Source organism: Macrobrachium nipponense, chromosome 34 (genome assembly GCF_015104395.2).
Source record: "Macrobrachium nipponense isolate FS-2020 chromosome 34, ASM1510439v2, whole genome shotgun sequence".
Classification (NCBI taxonomy): domain Eukaryota; kingdom Metazoa; phylum Arthropoda; class Malacostraca; order Decapoda; family Palaemonidae; genus Macrobrachium; species Macrobrachium nipponense.
The window spans coordinates 43,730,851-43,744,510 of NC_061095.1; positions in this window are offsets into that span (position 1 = coordinate 43,730,851).

The window sequence follows — 13,660 nt, forward strand, 5'->3', positions numbered from 1 at the left end:
TGAAATTGCTCAATGCACGTAAAAGTGTATGTGACACAAACACACAGACATATACTCCATCCTATATATATATATATATATATATATATATATATATAGATATATATATATATATATATATATATATATATATATATATATATGTATATATATATATTAATTATTCATGAAATAGGAAAATATTGATGATTACATAACTAAAGACAAAATCACAGAGGTAAGTGAAATAATGAAGTAACCACTGCGAGGTCTTTCGACTTCTCGTCCTTTACTAATAAGACTGATATAAGTATGAAAATAAGTTTACAAAGAAAGCTGGTATAAATAACAGATAGGGATTATAAAGGAAAATATGTACCTGGAATCCAACACAGCTGAAGGATTAGTAGACCTACGCAAGACACGAGTACATTTCAAGAGGTTTCTAAAGAATTAAGCCCTCAGAAGTAGGTGCAAGACAATTAAAGGATTACCCCAAACTGTGCAAGATTAAAAGTAAAATTCAAAAACCTCATTTCAGTTATTTTATCTTTAGGGACATTCTTAAGCATTTTACTAATACATGGGTCCAAATAATACAAGGCAGAACTAATATTAAAATTACAATTGGAAGTAAGCTGTATAAAGGCGCATTCTAAAAGATTTCGTGAATAGAAATCTTTCAATCTAGCAATCATTGAACTGCCGGTCCAATTAACCGTGTGAGAGTTTTAACTTAAATGAATGAATATTACATTGGATGTTTGCCCAATTTTGACATAATAGTTATGGTGTTCAATTCTTACTTGCTTGATTGGCTGATACAAAAAGAGTAGCGGTCCAAACATGGAATTTTATATATTATGCTGTTGTCCTTAAGGCAATTTTTTGTTACAATTTCTTTTAGTGTATTATTGTAGGAAAAAACAAGGTTGACATCAAATAACTTTAACAATGATTTTATGGTTTCAAAACCACTGAAATAAATCAAGCTAAGAATGTTCTTAGACCGGAGGGCTAGCATTATTTTAACAAAGCTGCATATAGGACCTATTCATACTACGCATAGATATATATATGTTGTGTGTGTGTGTGTGAGTGTGCATTAAGCTACAAATGTCCTTTAATATTCAATTCACACTACCTCTTAAATAATGTATTTTATATAAATTAACCAATTAGGGATTTTTTGGATGATAAAATCAGGACTTCAGTGACGTGTTTAACGTGTTGGCCGAGTCGGTAAAGAAGTCACTGAAGTCCTGATTTCTCGTCTGTGCGCTGGTTCGAATCCAAAGAGGACGAAATTATTATCAGCTAAAAAATTCTCCTTCCCTTAACAAATATATGCGAGTGTGTGTGTGTGTGTGTGTGTGTGTGTGTGTTTATGACTGTGTATGAGAAGATAAATAATGCCAGGGCCAACTTTTCACATGTCAGAATAGAGCATCACAGTCTCTTCTATATGACCTGTTTAAATGAAAAAGTTTGCAAACATCAAGGCAAGATATTTAACGCCATCAGTTCTACTTATTAGACTGGTCTGTTTGATGAATGTTGTTGTATTCATTAACAAGCTTAAGAAATGATAACATGATAATTCATGTGTGTCTTTTTACCATTCCTTATATCTTTCAGTGAAAGTGTATTTTTCTTATGTCATCTTCATGCATTCCTTGAATACTTGAATTAATTGATTGATGTAAAAGTTATTCATCACATTTAGTAAATGCATGTTATTCAGCAAAAAACTATAGCTAGTAAAATCCTTCATCAAAACTACATCAATGAACCGGCCTTCATTGCTTGAAATGAATATGTATCAACTTATCGATCAATTACTTTATATTCCTATCTATCCATTTATCAAGAGAGAACCTATATTCAGCTTTGTTAAAATAATGCTAGCCCTCCGGTCTAAGAACATTCTTAGCTTGATTTATTTCAGTGGTTTTGAAACCATAAAACTATTGTTAAAACTTACTTGATGTCAACCTTGTTTTTTCCTATAATAATACACTAACAAAAGAAACTTAAAAAATGGCCCTGAGAACTATATATATATATATATATATATATATATATATATATATATATATATATATATATATATATATATATATATATATATATATATATATATATATATATATATATATATATATATATATATATATATATATATTATATATATATATATATATATATATATATATATATATATATATATATATATATATATATATATATATATATATATATATATATATATATATATATATATAGATATATATATATATATATATATATATATATATATATATATATATATATATATATATATATATATATATATATATATATATATATAATATATATATATATATATATATATATATATATATATATATATATATATATATATATATATATATATATATATATATATATATATATGTGTGTGTGTGTGTGTGTGTGTGTATGTGTGTGTGTGTGTGTGTGTGTGTGTGTGTGTAATGTGTGTGCCCATGTATGTATGTGAACTTTTGTCACTTATGACAGCGTGACCTTTTAGATTGGTGAGTATTGTGTTACAAATATTTGACAGCTGTAGAGTTGGAGTTGATTGTTTATCATTGTTTCGAGATAAAGACCTAGTTTCGAATCCTGGATGCTCCAGAAACGCTCATCAATGTAATTGCCTATTGATATAAGTTAATCCTAAGGTTCGTGGAAAACATGTTGAGCTATATTAATGATTTCATTTATCTGTCAGTATTTTATTCTCTCTCGAGTTGGGCACAAACAAAAGCAAAGCAATATAACGGTTATTTGAAAGATTTGCAGCATCATAATTCATCGGGAAGGAAGGAACAGCACATATTTTTAACAATAACAAAATTAGTGTAAAAACATTAAAGGAATAACGAAGCTAGTTTATTAGCAAACGACTTTGTCAGTGATGCATGAAAACTTACCAGATATATACCGATTCGATACAAAGTAGGGGTTTCATCAAGTCGAGTTCCTTTGAGAAAATAAAGTTTATCACTTAAGGGACTGCATAGAATCGACACATGCAGTTGTTGTATTGTCGGCCAGATGATTTCTGTATTTCTCTTTATTACCTCACGTTATTTTCTGTTCTTATTCCCTCAGAGACAATTCATTGGATTCAATACACTGATTTTTCGGTTTACTATTCAGATGATTTATTTTTATTCAATCACGATGATTGAATTATTTAATTTTTTTTCTCGGATTCCACTATTTTTTTCCCCAAAATCCAACAACATCTGTCAGAGAGAGAGAGAGAGAGAGAGAGAGAGAGAGAGAGAGAGAGAGAGAGAGAGAAAGTTCTCCTTTTATTCCGAAACATATACCGGAAAACAAATTCAACATACTGGAAGGATGTATGAAAATAAAAAAAAAATCAACCTGTCATGATGGAAACCTTAACCTCTACCCGATTCGGACGTCCAATTTCACTAACCTGGCTAGATGCATATATGGCGGTTCTTATTAAAACTTTCATTAAAACAAAAATATGAACGAAGGTGGTGACTCAGGGATATTCCTTGGCTTATGAGAAATATCATCCTGTAAGCAACCATTTTGTTGTTTCCATAAGTTATACCAACTGTCTACTACTGGCTCTATTTGCTGTCATTACAGGAGAATCAACCTCAGTTACAAATCGCTTCATCATTCACCATGAATTCTGCAGGAAAAAAACAATATTGTTTGTACAAATAACTCCAAATTACAATTTTCTTTGTGGGTGAATAATCGCGGTTCTCTTTTGAACAACAAATCCAGTGGAAACCACCGATTTTTTTTTTTTTTTTTTTTTTTTTTTTTAGAAAAAACATATTGTTGTTATATTTCACTGCGGACCTTAGCAGACATCTCACTCGGAGAGAGATCAAACGGAATCATTCCTCCTGATGGGGAGACCCGAATTTAATTGTCGCTGGAGCCTAATAAGTCTTTTCGAAGCAAATGCAGGAGTTGTTGGGTCATTCCGCCAGAACCAAACTCGCCAGAGAAGTTATAACTGAGAACATCCAACAGAAGAGGCTGATATACAAACACTTGTATATCCGTGACCTTATTGTCCCATTACTCGATAGACTGGAACTTGAGCAATGCATTTAGAACTTCCGACTTATCCTGTCAGACGTTCAAAAAGGAAATATGGGTTTTAAAGTTTGTCAGGCGCTAAAATACGTTTATGTATTTCATTCCACATACTATTGTTCAAGGAAATTTGTTTTATTTCTGATCCTCTTATGGACTCACTCGTGGTTTGATAAACTCGGTTTATTGGTGAAGAAACTGAATAAAAAAAAAAAAAAAAACTTGATAGATAGAGTCCTTCATGACGAAGAAACCTTCCTCACTCTAACGCAGTCATTTTTTTTCCATAGCAAAGAAAAAGACTTATTTTAACGTTGGTTTTAAATCAGAACAGATGAGTAGAGGAGATTGCAAAGTAATATATCCTAAAGTATTTTTGGATGGAAAATCAAAGACACAAAGGTAAGGCAGGATGAAACTGCGAACCAAACTGATCAAAATTTGAATAATACACTAATTTACAGACCAGCGCTTCACCGTGTTTATAATAAATGAATATTGATGTTTATCCATAAGGTGAAAATAATCATAATGAAAAGGATAATTATAATACAAATATGTTACTGTCTAAATCTTTTTTGTAATAAGTAGTGAAGAAGACAGAAGTGTAGTAGGAAGGTTCTCGGATCCATTGTCTATGAAAATAGTTGATGACTTATTGGAACGTAGACACTACTGTCAACCGGAGGTGGCGAGATCAAGAATGATGAAGTAATTTAAAGTTGTCTGACATTTTCGTTAGTAAGCTGAAGTTCTGATGTCCCAGTGAAGGATATGAAAGCGTTAAAATGTATGTAGTGAGTGGTTTATGTTTTGCCTTATATTAGAGATTAGAATGTGTGTTCGTGGGTGCGTGTATTTTCACGACGATACAGGTGTGGTTGATTTTGCCCGCTTATTCCCCCATGCGAGACAGATCAATTTGTTTTTATTACCATGATATTATTTATTAATGAATGGACAGAATTAACACATCTTGAGATGAAAGACATAAATTTGGTCTTTGGAAGTCCCCTTTGTTCTATTTAAAGTTATGATCAAGGTCCTTCCTTTGCGTACGAGTGCTGTTTTAACGAAAGTATGTAAATAAAACAAAGAACGGAAATTGAAATTCAAGTTTTTGCCAACCGCCAGCCATTTCCTCTTATACTTTTAAAACAACTAATTTCCGGTTAGATGTCTGTCTACGGTTGCCGTTACTAAGACGAAGGCTACATTAGCAGTTTATATGAAGAGAGAAGCAACGTTCTCGGTGATGGAGAATTCAGTTTTTTCATTATAAATCTTTCCATCCCAGAAGATGCATTACAGAGCGCACACAACCGGGATAAAGTCAGATAAAAAAAATAAAAAAAAACAATTGTAAACGCAACCAACATCAATTTTGTTCATTTTGCAAAAGCATTATTTTCGATCTGGGATAATGCTCGCACAAAGGTTATTGCTTTTGAGCGTCATGAGAAAACCCGCCTTCCTTGAAACAAGCAGTTGTTTACTAAAAATTACTCTCTCTCTCTCTCTCTCGTCCGAGCTCTCTCTCTCTCTCTCTCTCTCATCCCGGTTTGGTTGAATATTTCAGAGATAAAAAGGCCAAAGTGCGGCTTTTTGTCCTCTGGCTGGTGGCTGGTCCCTTACTAACCGCCAACTATCGTGGCAGTTGGATATAACAATAGACCGTTCCACCAACTGAAGGAACTATGGGATATATGGAGAGTTTTTTTGCCTTACCTTCCTTTTATTTATCGTTATGCTATTAAAAACTTTAACAAAGGCAATCATTTCTTCACACGTAATGATCGACTTATGTTTGACATATATGCTCGTTGCCTTCTGTTCATTCAGAAATGGTAAGCCCGCAAAAATATAATACGCTATTTCAAAATTTCTTGCACAATGCTTTCCATCAGAACATATTTCAGTGTTATTAATTATTTTGATTTTTTTTTTCACATTTTGTTAGATGTACCAAAATCTCGCTGCAATGCAAATACATCTATATACTATTTGGATTCCATGAAAGAACGTTATTCACGAATCAAAGAAAAAATTGCAGTTTCTTTTTATTTTTCATAATTCATGGAGATTTATTTCGCTAAAAATGGGAGATTTTTCTAAGGCTTGTATAACGTTTCATTAAAAATAAAATATAAACTTAATTCTTAATATACTGCGATGTCGAAGTTACTGGTAGAGAAAGTTTTTAAGGACAGGTGATTTGTTTTTTTCTGAGCATAACTATTGGTTTCAGCCGTGTCTATTTGGATGAAGGGCAAATCAAAGTCCTTAGGGAAACTGAACAATACCATTCATTATGCTTGGGTTTTCTCCACGTTACTTCCTTTTGTGTGTGTATATGTGTAATGCCCTGAAGTCTTATTCAAATATCTTCGTTTTTATCGTTTCTCTATTAAAATCAGAAGGATATGAGCAAATCAGCTACACCCGTATTAGCCTCGAAATAAGAATAAATATTTCCATTTATGATATATTTAGTTGGTAAACAACTTGTGACACATACACATGATACTTTAACTGCAGAAGAGGATACGATTTTACCAATATGTTAACACTACAATGTTAACCTTGAATACATAATACATTGAAGGCACAGTGTTCAGTCACACAGCCTACTCCCCAGTGACTCACCACACACCTAGGAGAAACTCCCTCAGACAAACCATGTGGTCAGAAGAAAGCACAAAATCTCAAGATGATATTTTCGGGGAATATCTCTGATGATATTATAGTCATCTTCTTGATATTTTACTAATCTGTGAAATACAATGTCGCTCATTCAGCTATGTACAAATGATTCATATTCGCATGTGTCACATTTGTATAATTGTATGTTTACCTATGAGAAGAAACACAGAGACCTACAGTTCATCCTTTTATACTACCTGCAAAGCCTTATGACTTGCTTGAATTTTAGATTGATAAATCGGACCCGTCCTGTCGTTTACACCATGCTCTCGCACTGTTGACCCCTGAAGAGGCCGACGCAGGGATAAACAACCATTCCAGCGAATCTCACACCATCAAAGAGCCTTGTAGCCACCTCCATCTGATAGCTAATCTTCACCGGAAATGATTTGCCGTACAAAGAACATCATCTCATTGACGCGGAAAGCAGTTAAGTCTGCAAATTCCTGCTGGACGATGTGTTTAAAGAAATAGCAACACGATTCGAGGAACTAAGCACCCCAGTAGCATACGACATCCTGAAGGACCAGCTGAAGTCATCCTTCAGTATGCCACCAGCCCAGACAACGAAGAATTTCCTGAACCACGTATGGACACCAATAGGTGGTGAGAGGACGTTGCACATGTATACACAGCTGCAATGACTTATCATCCTATCAGCAAAAAACGGGGAAGCCGAGTCATCCTTGGGATGCCGAAATCCCCCACCATGCCCGTACAGGAATTCTTGGGCATGGTCAACGAGGTCCACACAGCGCAAACAGCAGCAGACCCTTCAGCAGCACTTTTAGTCGAGCAGTCAGTCATCCAGCAACAAAGGAAGCAGCGATCAGGATGAGGAAGAACCAGCCGCCCCCATATATAAGAAATGCTTTCTCAAGGGAAAACACTAATGTCAGTTGGGCCAGACAGATTGCCTCGTAAGAGAAATCGCTCCTGCTCACCACTGTCTTTCTTTCAAGTATGAGAAATGGCTAGATATGCGCTTCTTCATTAGAGATGAAAGATCCAACATGGAATTCTTGGTGGATACCGGAGCCTGGAGGTCCTTCGTCCCAGCAAGACCGGCAGAGTGGATGAACCCCGCCCCAGACCCTAACCTGCAGGTCTCATCCACCAGCAGAGCACCTCTAAAAAAGTATTGGAAACGGGAGATGAAGACGACTACGACTGGTACCTCATAACTGCAGACGAAACAATGGCACTGTTAGGAGCAGATTTCCTAACAGCACAAAACCTTCTAATCGACATAGTATGAAATGAACTAGCCATGAAATTGTCAAAATATTCACCTTCTCCACATTCCAACAGGTGTACAGCAACCTTAACAAAACACAAGAAGAAGCAGAAACTTAGCCCCATTGCACTAGAGGTCCCCCCAGGAGAAATAAGAAATTTGTTGCAGGAATACAAAGACATATTCAAAGATGACCTCAACCACGACCTCACTAAACTAGTAAAGCACAGACTAAAGCCTCACATCCAGACAGAAGGTCCCTCGATACATTCAAAATTTAGGTGACTGTCGCTGGAGAACTTTTTTACGCAAAGACATTTTTCAAAGGAATAGAAGAAGCTGGAATATATAAAAAAGAAATCCAGAGAGATACACTTCCTGATACACCAGACATAACGAACAAATAAGTGGAGCACGAATATCCACCAAGATCGATCTGCTAAAATAAAAGGGTATTTTAGAGTACTGGTAGGGAAAGAAGACGTCGAAAAGACGGCAATCATCAATACATATTCAACTACAGTTGTTTCAGCCTCCTCAACTCCGGTGCGGGGCAACATTCCAGAGATTGATGAACGAAATATTCGACGACCTTCTATTCTGTGTAGTATACGTGGACAATATACTAATATACAGCCCGAACCTATTGAAGCATATCGGACATATGAGAGAAGTGTTAAAAAGGCTAAAAGAAAACGAGTTTATAGTACGAGACGGGAAGACAAGTGTGCAGATGAGGAAAGAAAACAGTTGACTTTTTAGGACATAAAGTGAGCCAAGACGGCATAAATCCTCTACCTTGAAAGTACAAGTAAACAACAACAAAATTCCATAACCTACGACACTGAACATACAAATTGCCATCACCGTTTTATACCGAAAATTACTAAAATCATGAGCCCCATATATCAGTGTTTAAAAGGAAATAAAAAAACAATGATCTTTGGGAAATGAACAAGCCACTCGAGCAGGACATTGATGAGTCGCCGCCTGTTAGCTTTCTACAGCAAAATACTAACCATAGCAGAGCAGGAATATTCTACATTCACAGGGAACTTCTGGTAGTCTACAAAGCAGTCCGACACTTCCGCCACTTATTGAAGGGACGAGAAATCATGGTCAGTGCGTCAACAACGACACCTGTCTACAATGGCTGAATACTACACAATCAAATATCTGGAGACTCATCTGACACCGTACTGAATGCCTATCCAGAAACTGCTCAACCCTATCCAACTTGGGATCCCCTATCAAGGTATAAGCCGAGGAGCAAAAGCACCCCTAAATAGAGTGACCTAAATGGAGTGACCTGTCAATCAACAAAGAAGGAACGGAGACTATCACTTGCGAGACGAGTAACGGACGTCCACTCCTTTACTTGTCAGAGGTTTTAAGGAAGGGAGCTTTTCAGCCTCGCCCACACCCAATCCCACCCATCAGCCATCAGTCGAACTACTGCCAGAATGACAGGAGAGCTGTATATCTGGAGTGGCATGTGGAAAGACGTCAAAACGTGGGCAAGTCAATGCATCCTATGCCAGAATTCAAAATAACAAGCCACACGGAGAGTGGAATAGAAGATACACTATGACGTCCGATGCCTTGTCCACATTTAAGTGGGACCATCAACTCCATCAGAGGGGTACTGGTGTCTATTCACAAAAATAAATAGAATACAAAATGGCCAGAAGCAAAACACCATTCGACAACAGATGGCGGTAGGTTGCAGTAAATGCCTTACTGACTGGATCAGTAGGCACAATGTTCCCCAGATCATCACCAGCCACAGAGAAGCAATATTTACCTCCTTTTCCTGTAGAGCGCTGTCGCCCACAGTTTAAGAACTAAAATAATGCACGCTACTGCCTACAACCCCGAAGCAAGCAGAATAATGAGAGAGCTGCATAGATCATTAAAAGCCTCTCTAACAGCCAGGTGTCATTCTCCAACAGCCATGTCAAGGAAGCAATTATAGAAAGGAATTACAATGGGTCCTGTTGGGATTAAGAACGACACCACACAAACATTCAACGTAACTCAATTTCGTATCTTTTGAGTTTCCTCCTACTTAACAAAGAAGATACTCACAGATGAGAGATGTTCAACGAAAATTTTAAAGTCGACTAGTCCGGTATTTTCAGATCAACAGCAATCAGCAAAAGAGTGCAACAAAAGAGTGGTCCTACGTCTTGTTTCGTCGCTTAGGGCAAGACAGATACAAAGATGTCAACTCTGTCGTCTCAATAGTCTTTTGGTAAAGTATGTTCTGAGTCAGTAATTTTCCATGAGAAGATTAAGCAACTTACTGTCTTTAATGCATTAATTTTTTTAGGAAGTTACTTTTTATTCCGAAAACATATAACTATAATAAGACATTTACTAACTAAAATAAAAGTAATATGGTATGCGTGGTTGCTATTTCTAAAGGAAATAGAGAATTAATTACTATTTGCAGTCACTTATAAAGTTACTTCCAAATTGGTTAAACTGTGATTTTTTTATTTTATTTTAATACCGAACCAACAAAAATGAAACATAAAATAATTAGCTTTCACCCTCCAGAAGTTATCACCACAGCTATTTGGAAATTACAATAGCTGAACTCCAGTAACACAGAGACATTTATATAAAATAACCTCCTGAGTATTCTATTCTTTATTTATATGCAACATTACAAACTGAAAAATATTTACTGAAATTCACATTTATTTAATAGGAATTATTTTTTAATACAATTTCCATATCGAAAAACAAGTTTTATGCAATTTCCAATACGAGAATAATCGTGTTAGTCACGAACATAGTTTCGTTCCACTTTCACAAGAAATGTCTGGTTTGCCTTGTGAGAAGAGAGTTTCTTTTTCCTCTACAGGCCAAGGAATTCACAAAACCTTTTTGTGCCTCTGGGCGACGCTAGAAAGAAAAGCCAGACAGATATTTGTGTAAGTAGAAACCAGACTCATTTTTATGAGAGAGAGAGAGAGAGAGAGAGAGAGAGAGAGAGAGAGAGAGAGAGAGAGAGAGAGTTAATTCAAAGTAGAGCCAAGCAATGCTAATTCACTTTAATACACTCTACTAAACATTTTATGATGGAGTAATTTGGGTCAGGCTTCATTGTTAACCCCGGTCATTTTCTTCTCGTTTCCAGGGAAACTCTGAGGCCAAAAGCCACGTAAAGATAAATAGTGATGAAAAATCTGCTTTTTCTTCTTCTCTGTTTTTTTTTTTTTCTTTTTTTGAGAAAGACTAAAATAGCTTTTCATGCGGGATAACACAGCCCATGTTTACTTGGATGGATAATCTTAGTCTTTCATGAAAGATGCCACTTTATTCTTAGTATTCATATCTCCTCAGAAGTGGAAAGTGACCATCATTAATTTAGTTAAGCTAGATGGACAACTTATCTTTCGATCAGAGAGGCGAATCACCGTTGAGTCTGGTCTATCCTGGGTGGGTGATGACGTAGTTGGCTTCAAAAGCCTATCATCGTCAGTGGTAGAGGAATTGGGTTGGGAGTCTCATCTAATCATTAAAGCTTATAAGCAGAAACGTAAGTCCCTCTGAGACCTCTATTACGCTGAAAACGGATTCAAAGTCAAGAAAAAATGGATGAAATTCTTCTTTTGATAGAATGATATTTTGTACTTCATTTTCTTGGCAAAAACATCAGTTTTACAACTCTACTATATCTTATCATTAAAACTGAATATTCCATAATAACAGAAGATTACGACAGGATACAAATGATATTACGAACTAATTGGCAAAGCACATGAAGCTCAAGGGTTGACCTTCCCTCTGTTGATGATATATCGTTCTATGTCCATATTGACAAAAAGAAGAAAAATTATAATAGTCTGATTTTATTTCGTTATCTCATTTTGCTACACATGCGGATTATTACTCTAATCTTTTATATATTTCTCAGCAATATTTTTTATTTCATTGGCAATTCGCCTTTCTGTAAGTATTAACTGAACCTACTGGTAAAACGAATCTGAAAATAAAAAGATAAAACTGCACATGTGTCCACGTGACGGCATTTATGCCATGTTGATATTTACTCTTCAATGTGATGTTCAATTTCGCTGGCACTCAAGAAGTAGATTCCATGATGGCTGTCACTTCGAATTCCTTTCTCATTTATCTTTTACTTCTTTTACTTTTTTTTTCTTGCAGTTTTTCTGAAGTCAAAGTGGACGTTATAATCGCGAAGCTACTTCATACAATTCACATTGAGATAGGTTTTTTTTTTTTTTTTTTTTAAAGCATCCTCCGTTTCCTTGGCAACTTATGAATCTTTTTCCTTCCTGGTCAGAAGCAAAAACTCCTCACTTCAATAAGGTTCTCACAATCGTCCTTTCTACCAAACGAGCTCGGTGTGTGTCCGTTCCATAGAATGCTGCTCTATATAGCCCAGGAACCTTAAGGTTTTTAATGTGGAATAAATGAAACACATATCAAAAAAATCCCATGGTCTCCCACACTTGCGTTAAACTGCCATATTAGAAAATGGGCAACAAATGTTTTATAAAACGAAATCTACTGAGTAAAAGTTGTTAAAACTTATTTTTTTAATTTAATAGGAATGACTGGTAAAATTTACCAAATTAAGGCATTTTGCGATATATGAATAAAAAAATTGAAACTAATCCAATAACTCTATTTTTCTGAAACAATTTTCACAGAAAGGGTGGGGGCTGTATAACCAAATGTTTCGAAACAATGTAATATTTGTATATATATATATATATAATATATATATATATATATATATATATATATATATATATATATATATATATATATATATATATATATATAGAATATATATATATATATATACTTACACATACATACATACACACACACATACATACATACATACATACACACATACATACATGCATACCTACTAACGAGTTTGAACATATTAAGAAAAATAATGTCGTTATAACTGTAAATAAACAGAAAATCAGTATGGGAAATGGTCAGACATACAAATTAAACAGTAACTTATGTTTTTCTAATTAAAAGTTAGCCTTCATTTGCTAGCGTTCCTCGCAATTACTGGACAGCAATGTCTTTTTATGCATTGTTGCATTATGTATACTAGTGAGCTCGGATATTACAGTGAGAAAAAACTGATGCATTTGTTTTTCTATAACGACATATGATTCATGCGTAAGTATGATTTTTTATATCAGTGAATTATATCACACAAATATCTCGTGTACAATTATGTAATAAATGTTCTGTTAATCCAACATTAAAATCTTAAACTAAAAACATAGAAAAATATTTCAATTGAGATAAAAAAAATTAAACAGACACACGTGAAAGACTGCAGCATGTTTGTTTTAAATACATAGTCAATAAACATACCATAAAGGTACTAATGTGAGTAATTAGAATTGAATCAATTAAAATCTTTAATCATATGTAAATATCACACAAACGGGACTTACGTGCTTGCTACAAAGTAAATTTTTCATCATCTCACTATCCAGTTCATCTTCTTCCTCAAATAGTTGTGACTTATCACATCCAGCTCCATGGTACTGACCACACATGGATGACCACAATAAACCACCCCTCTTA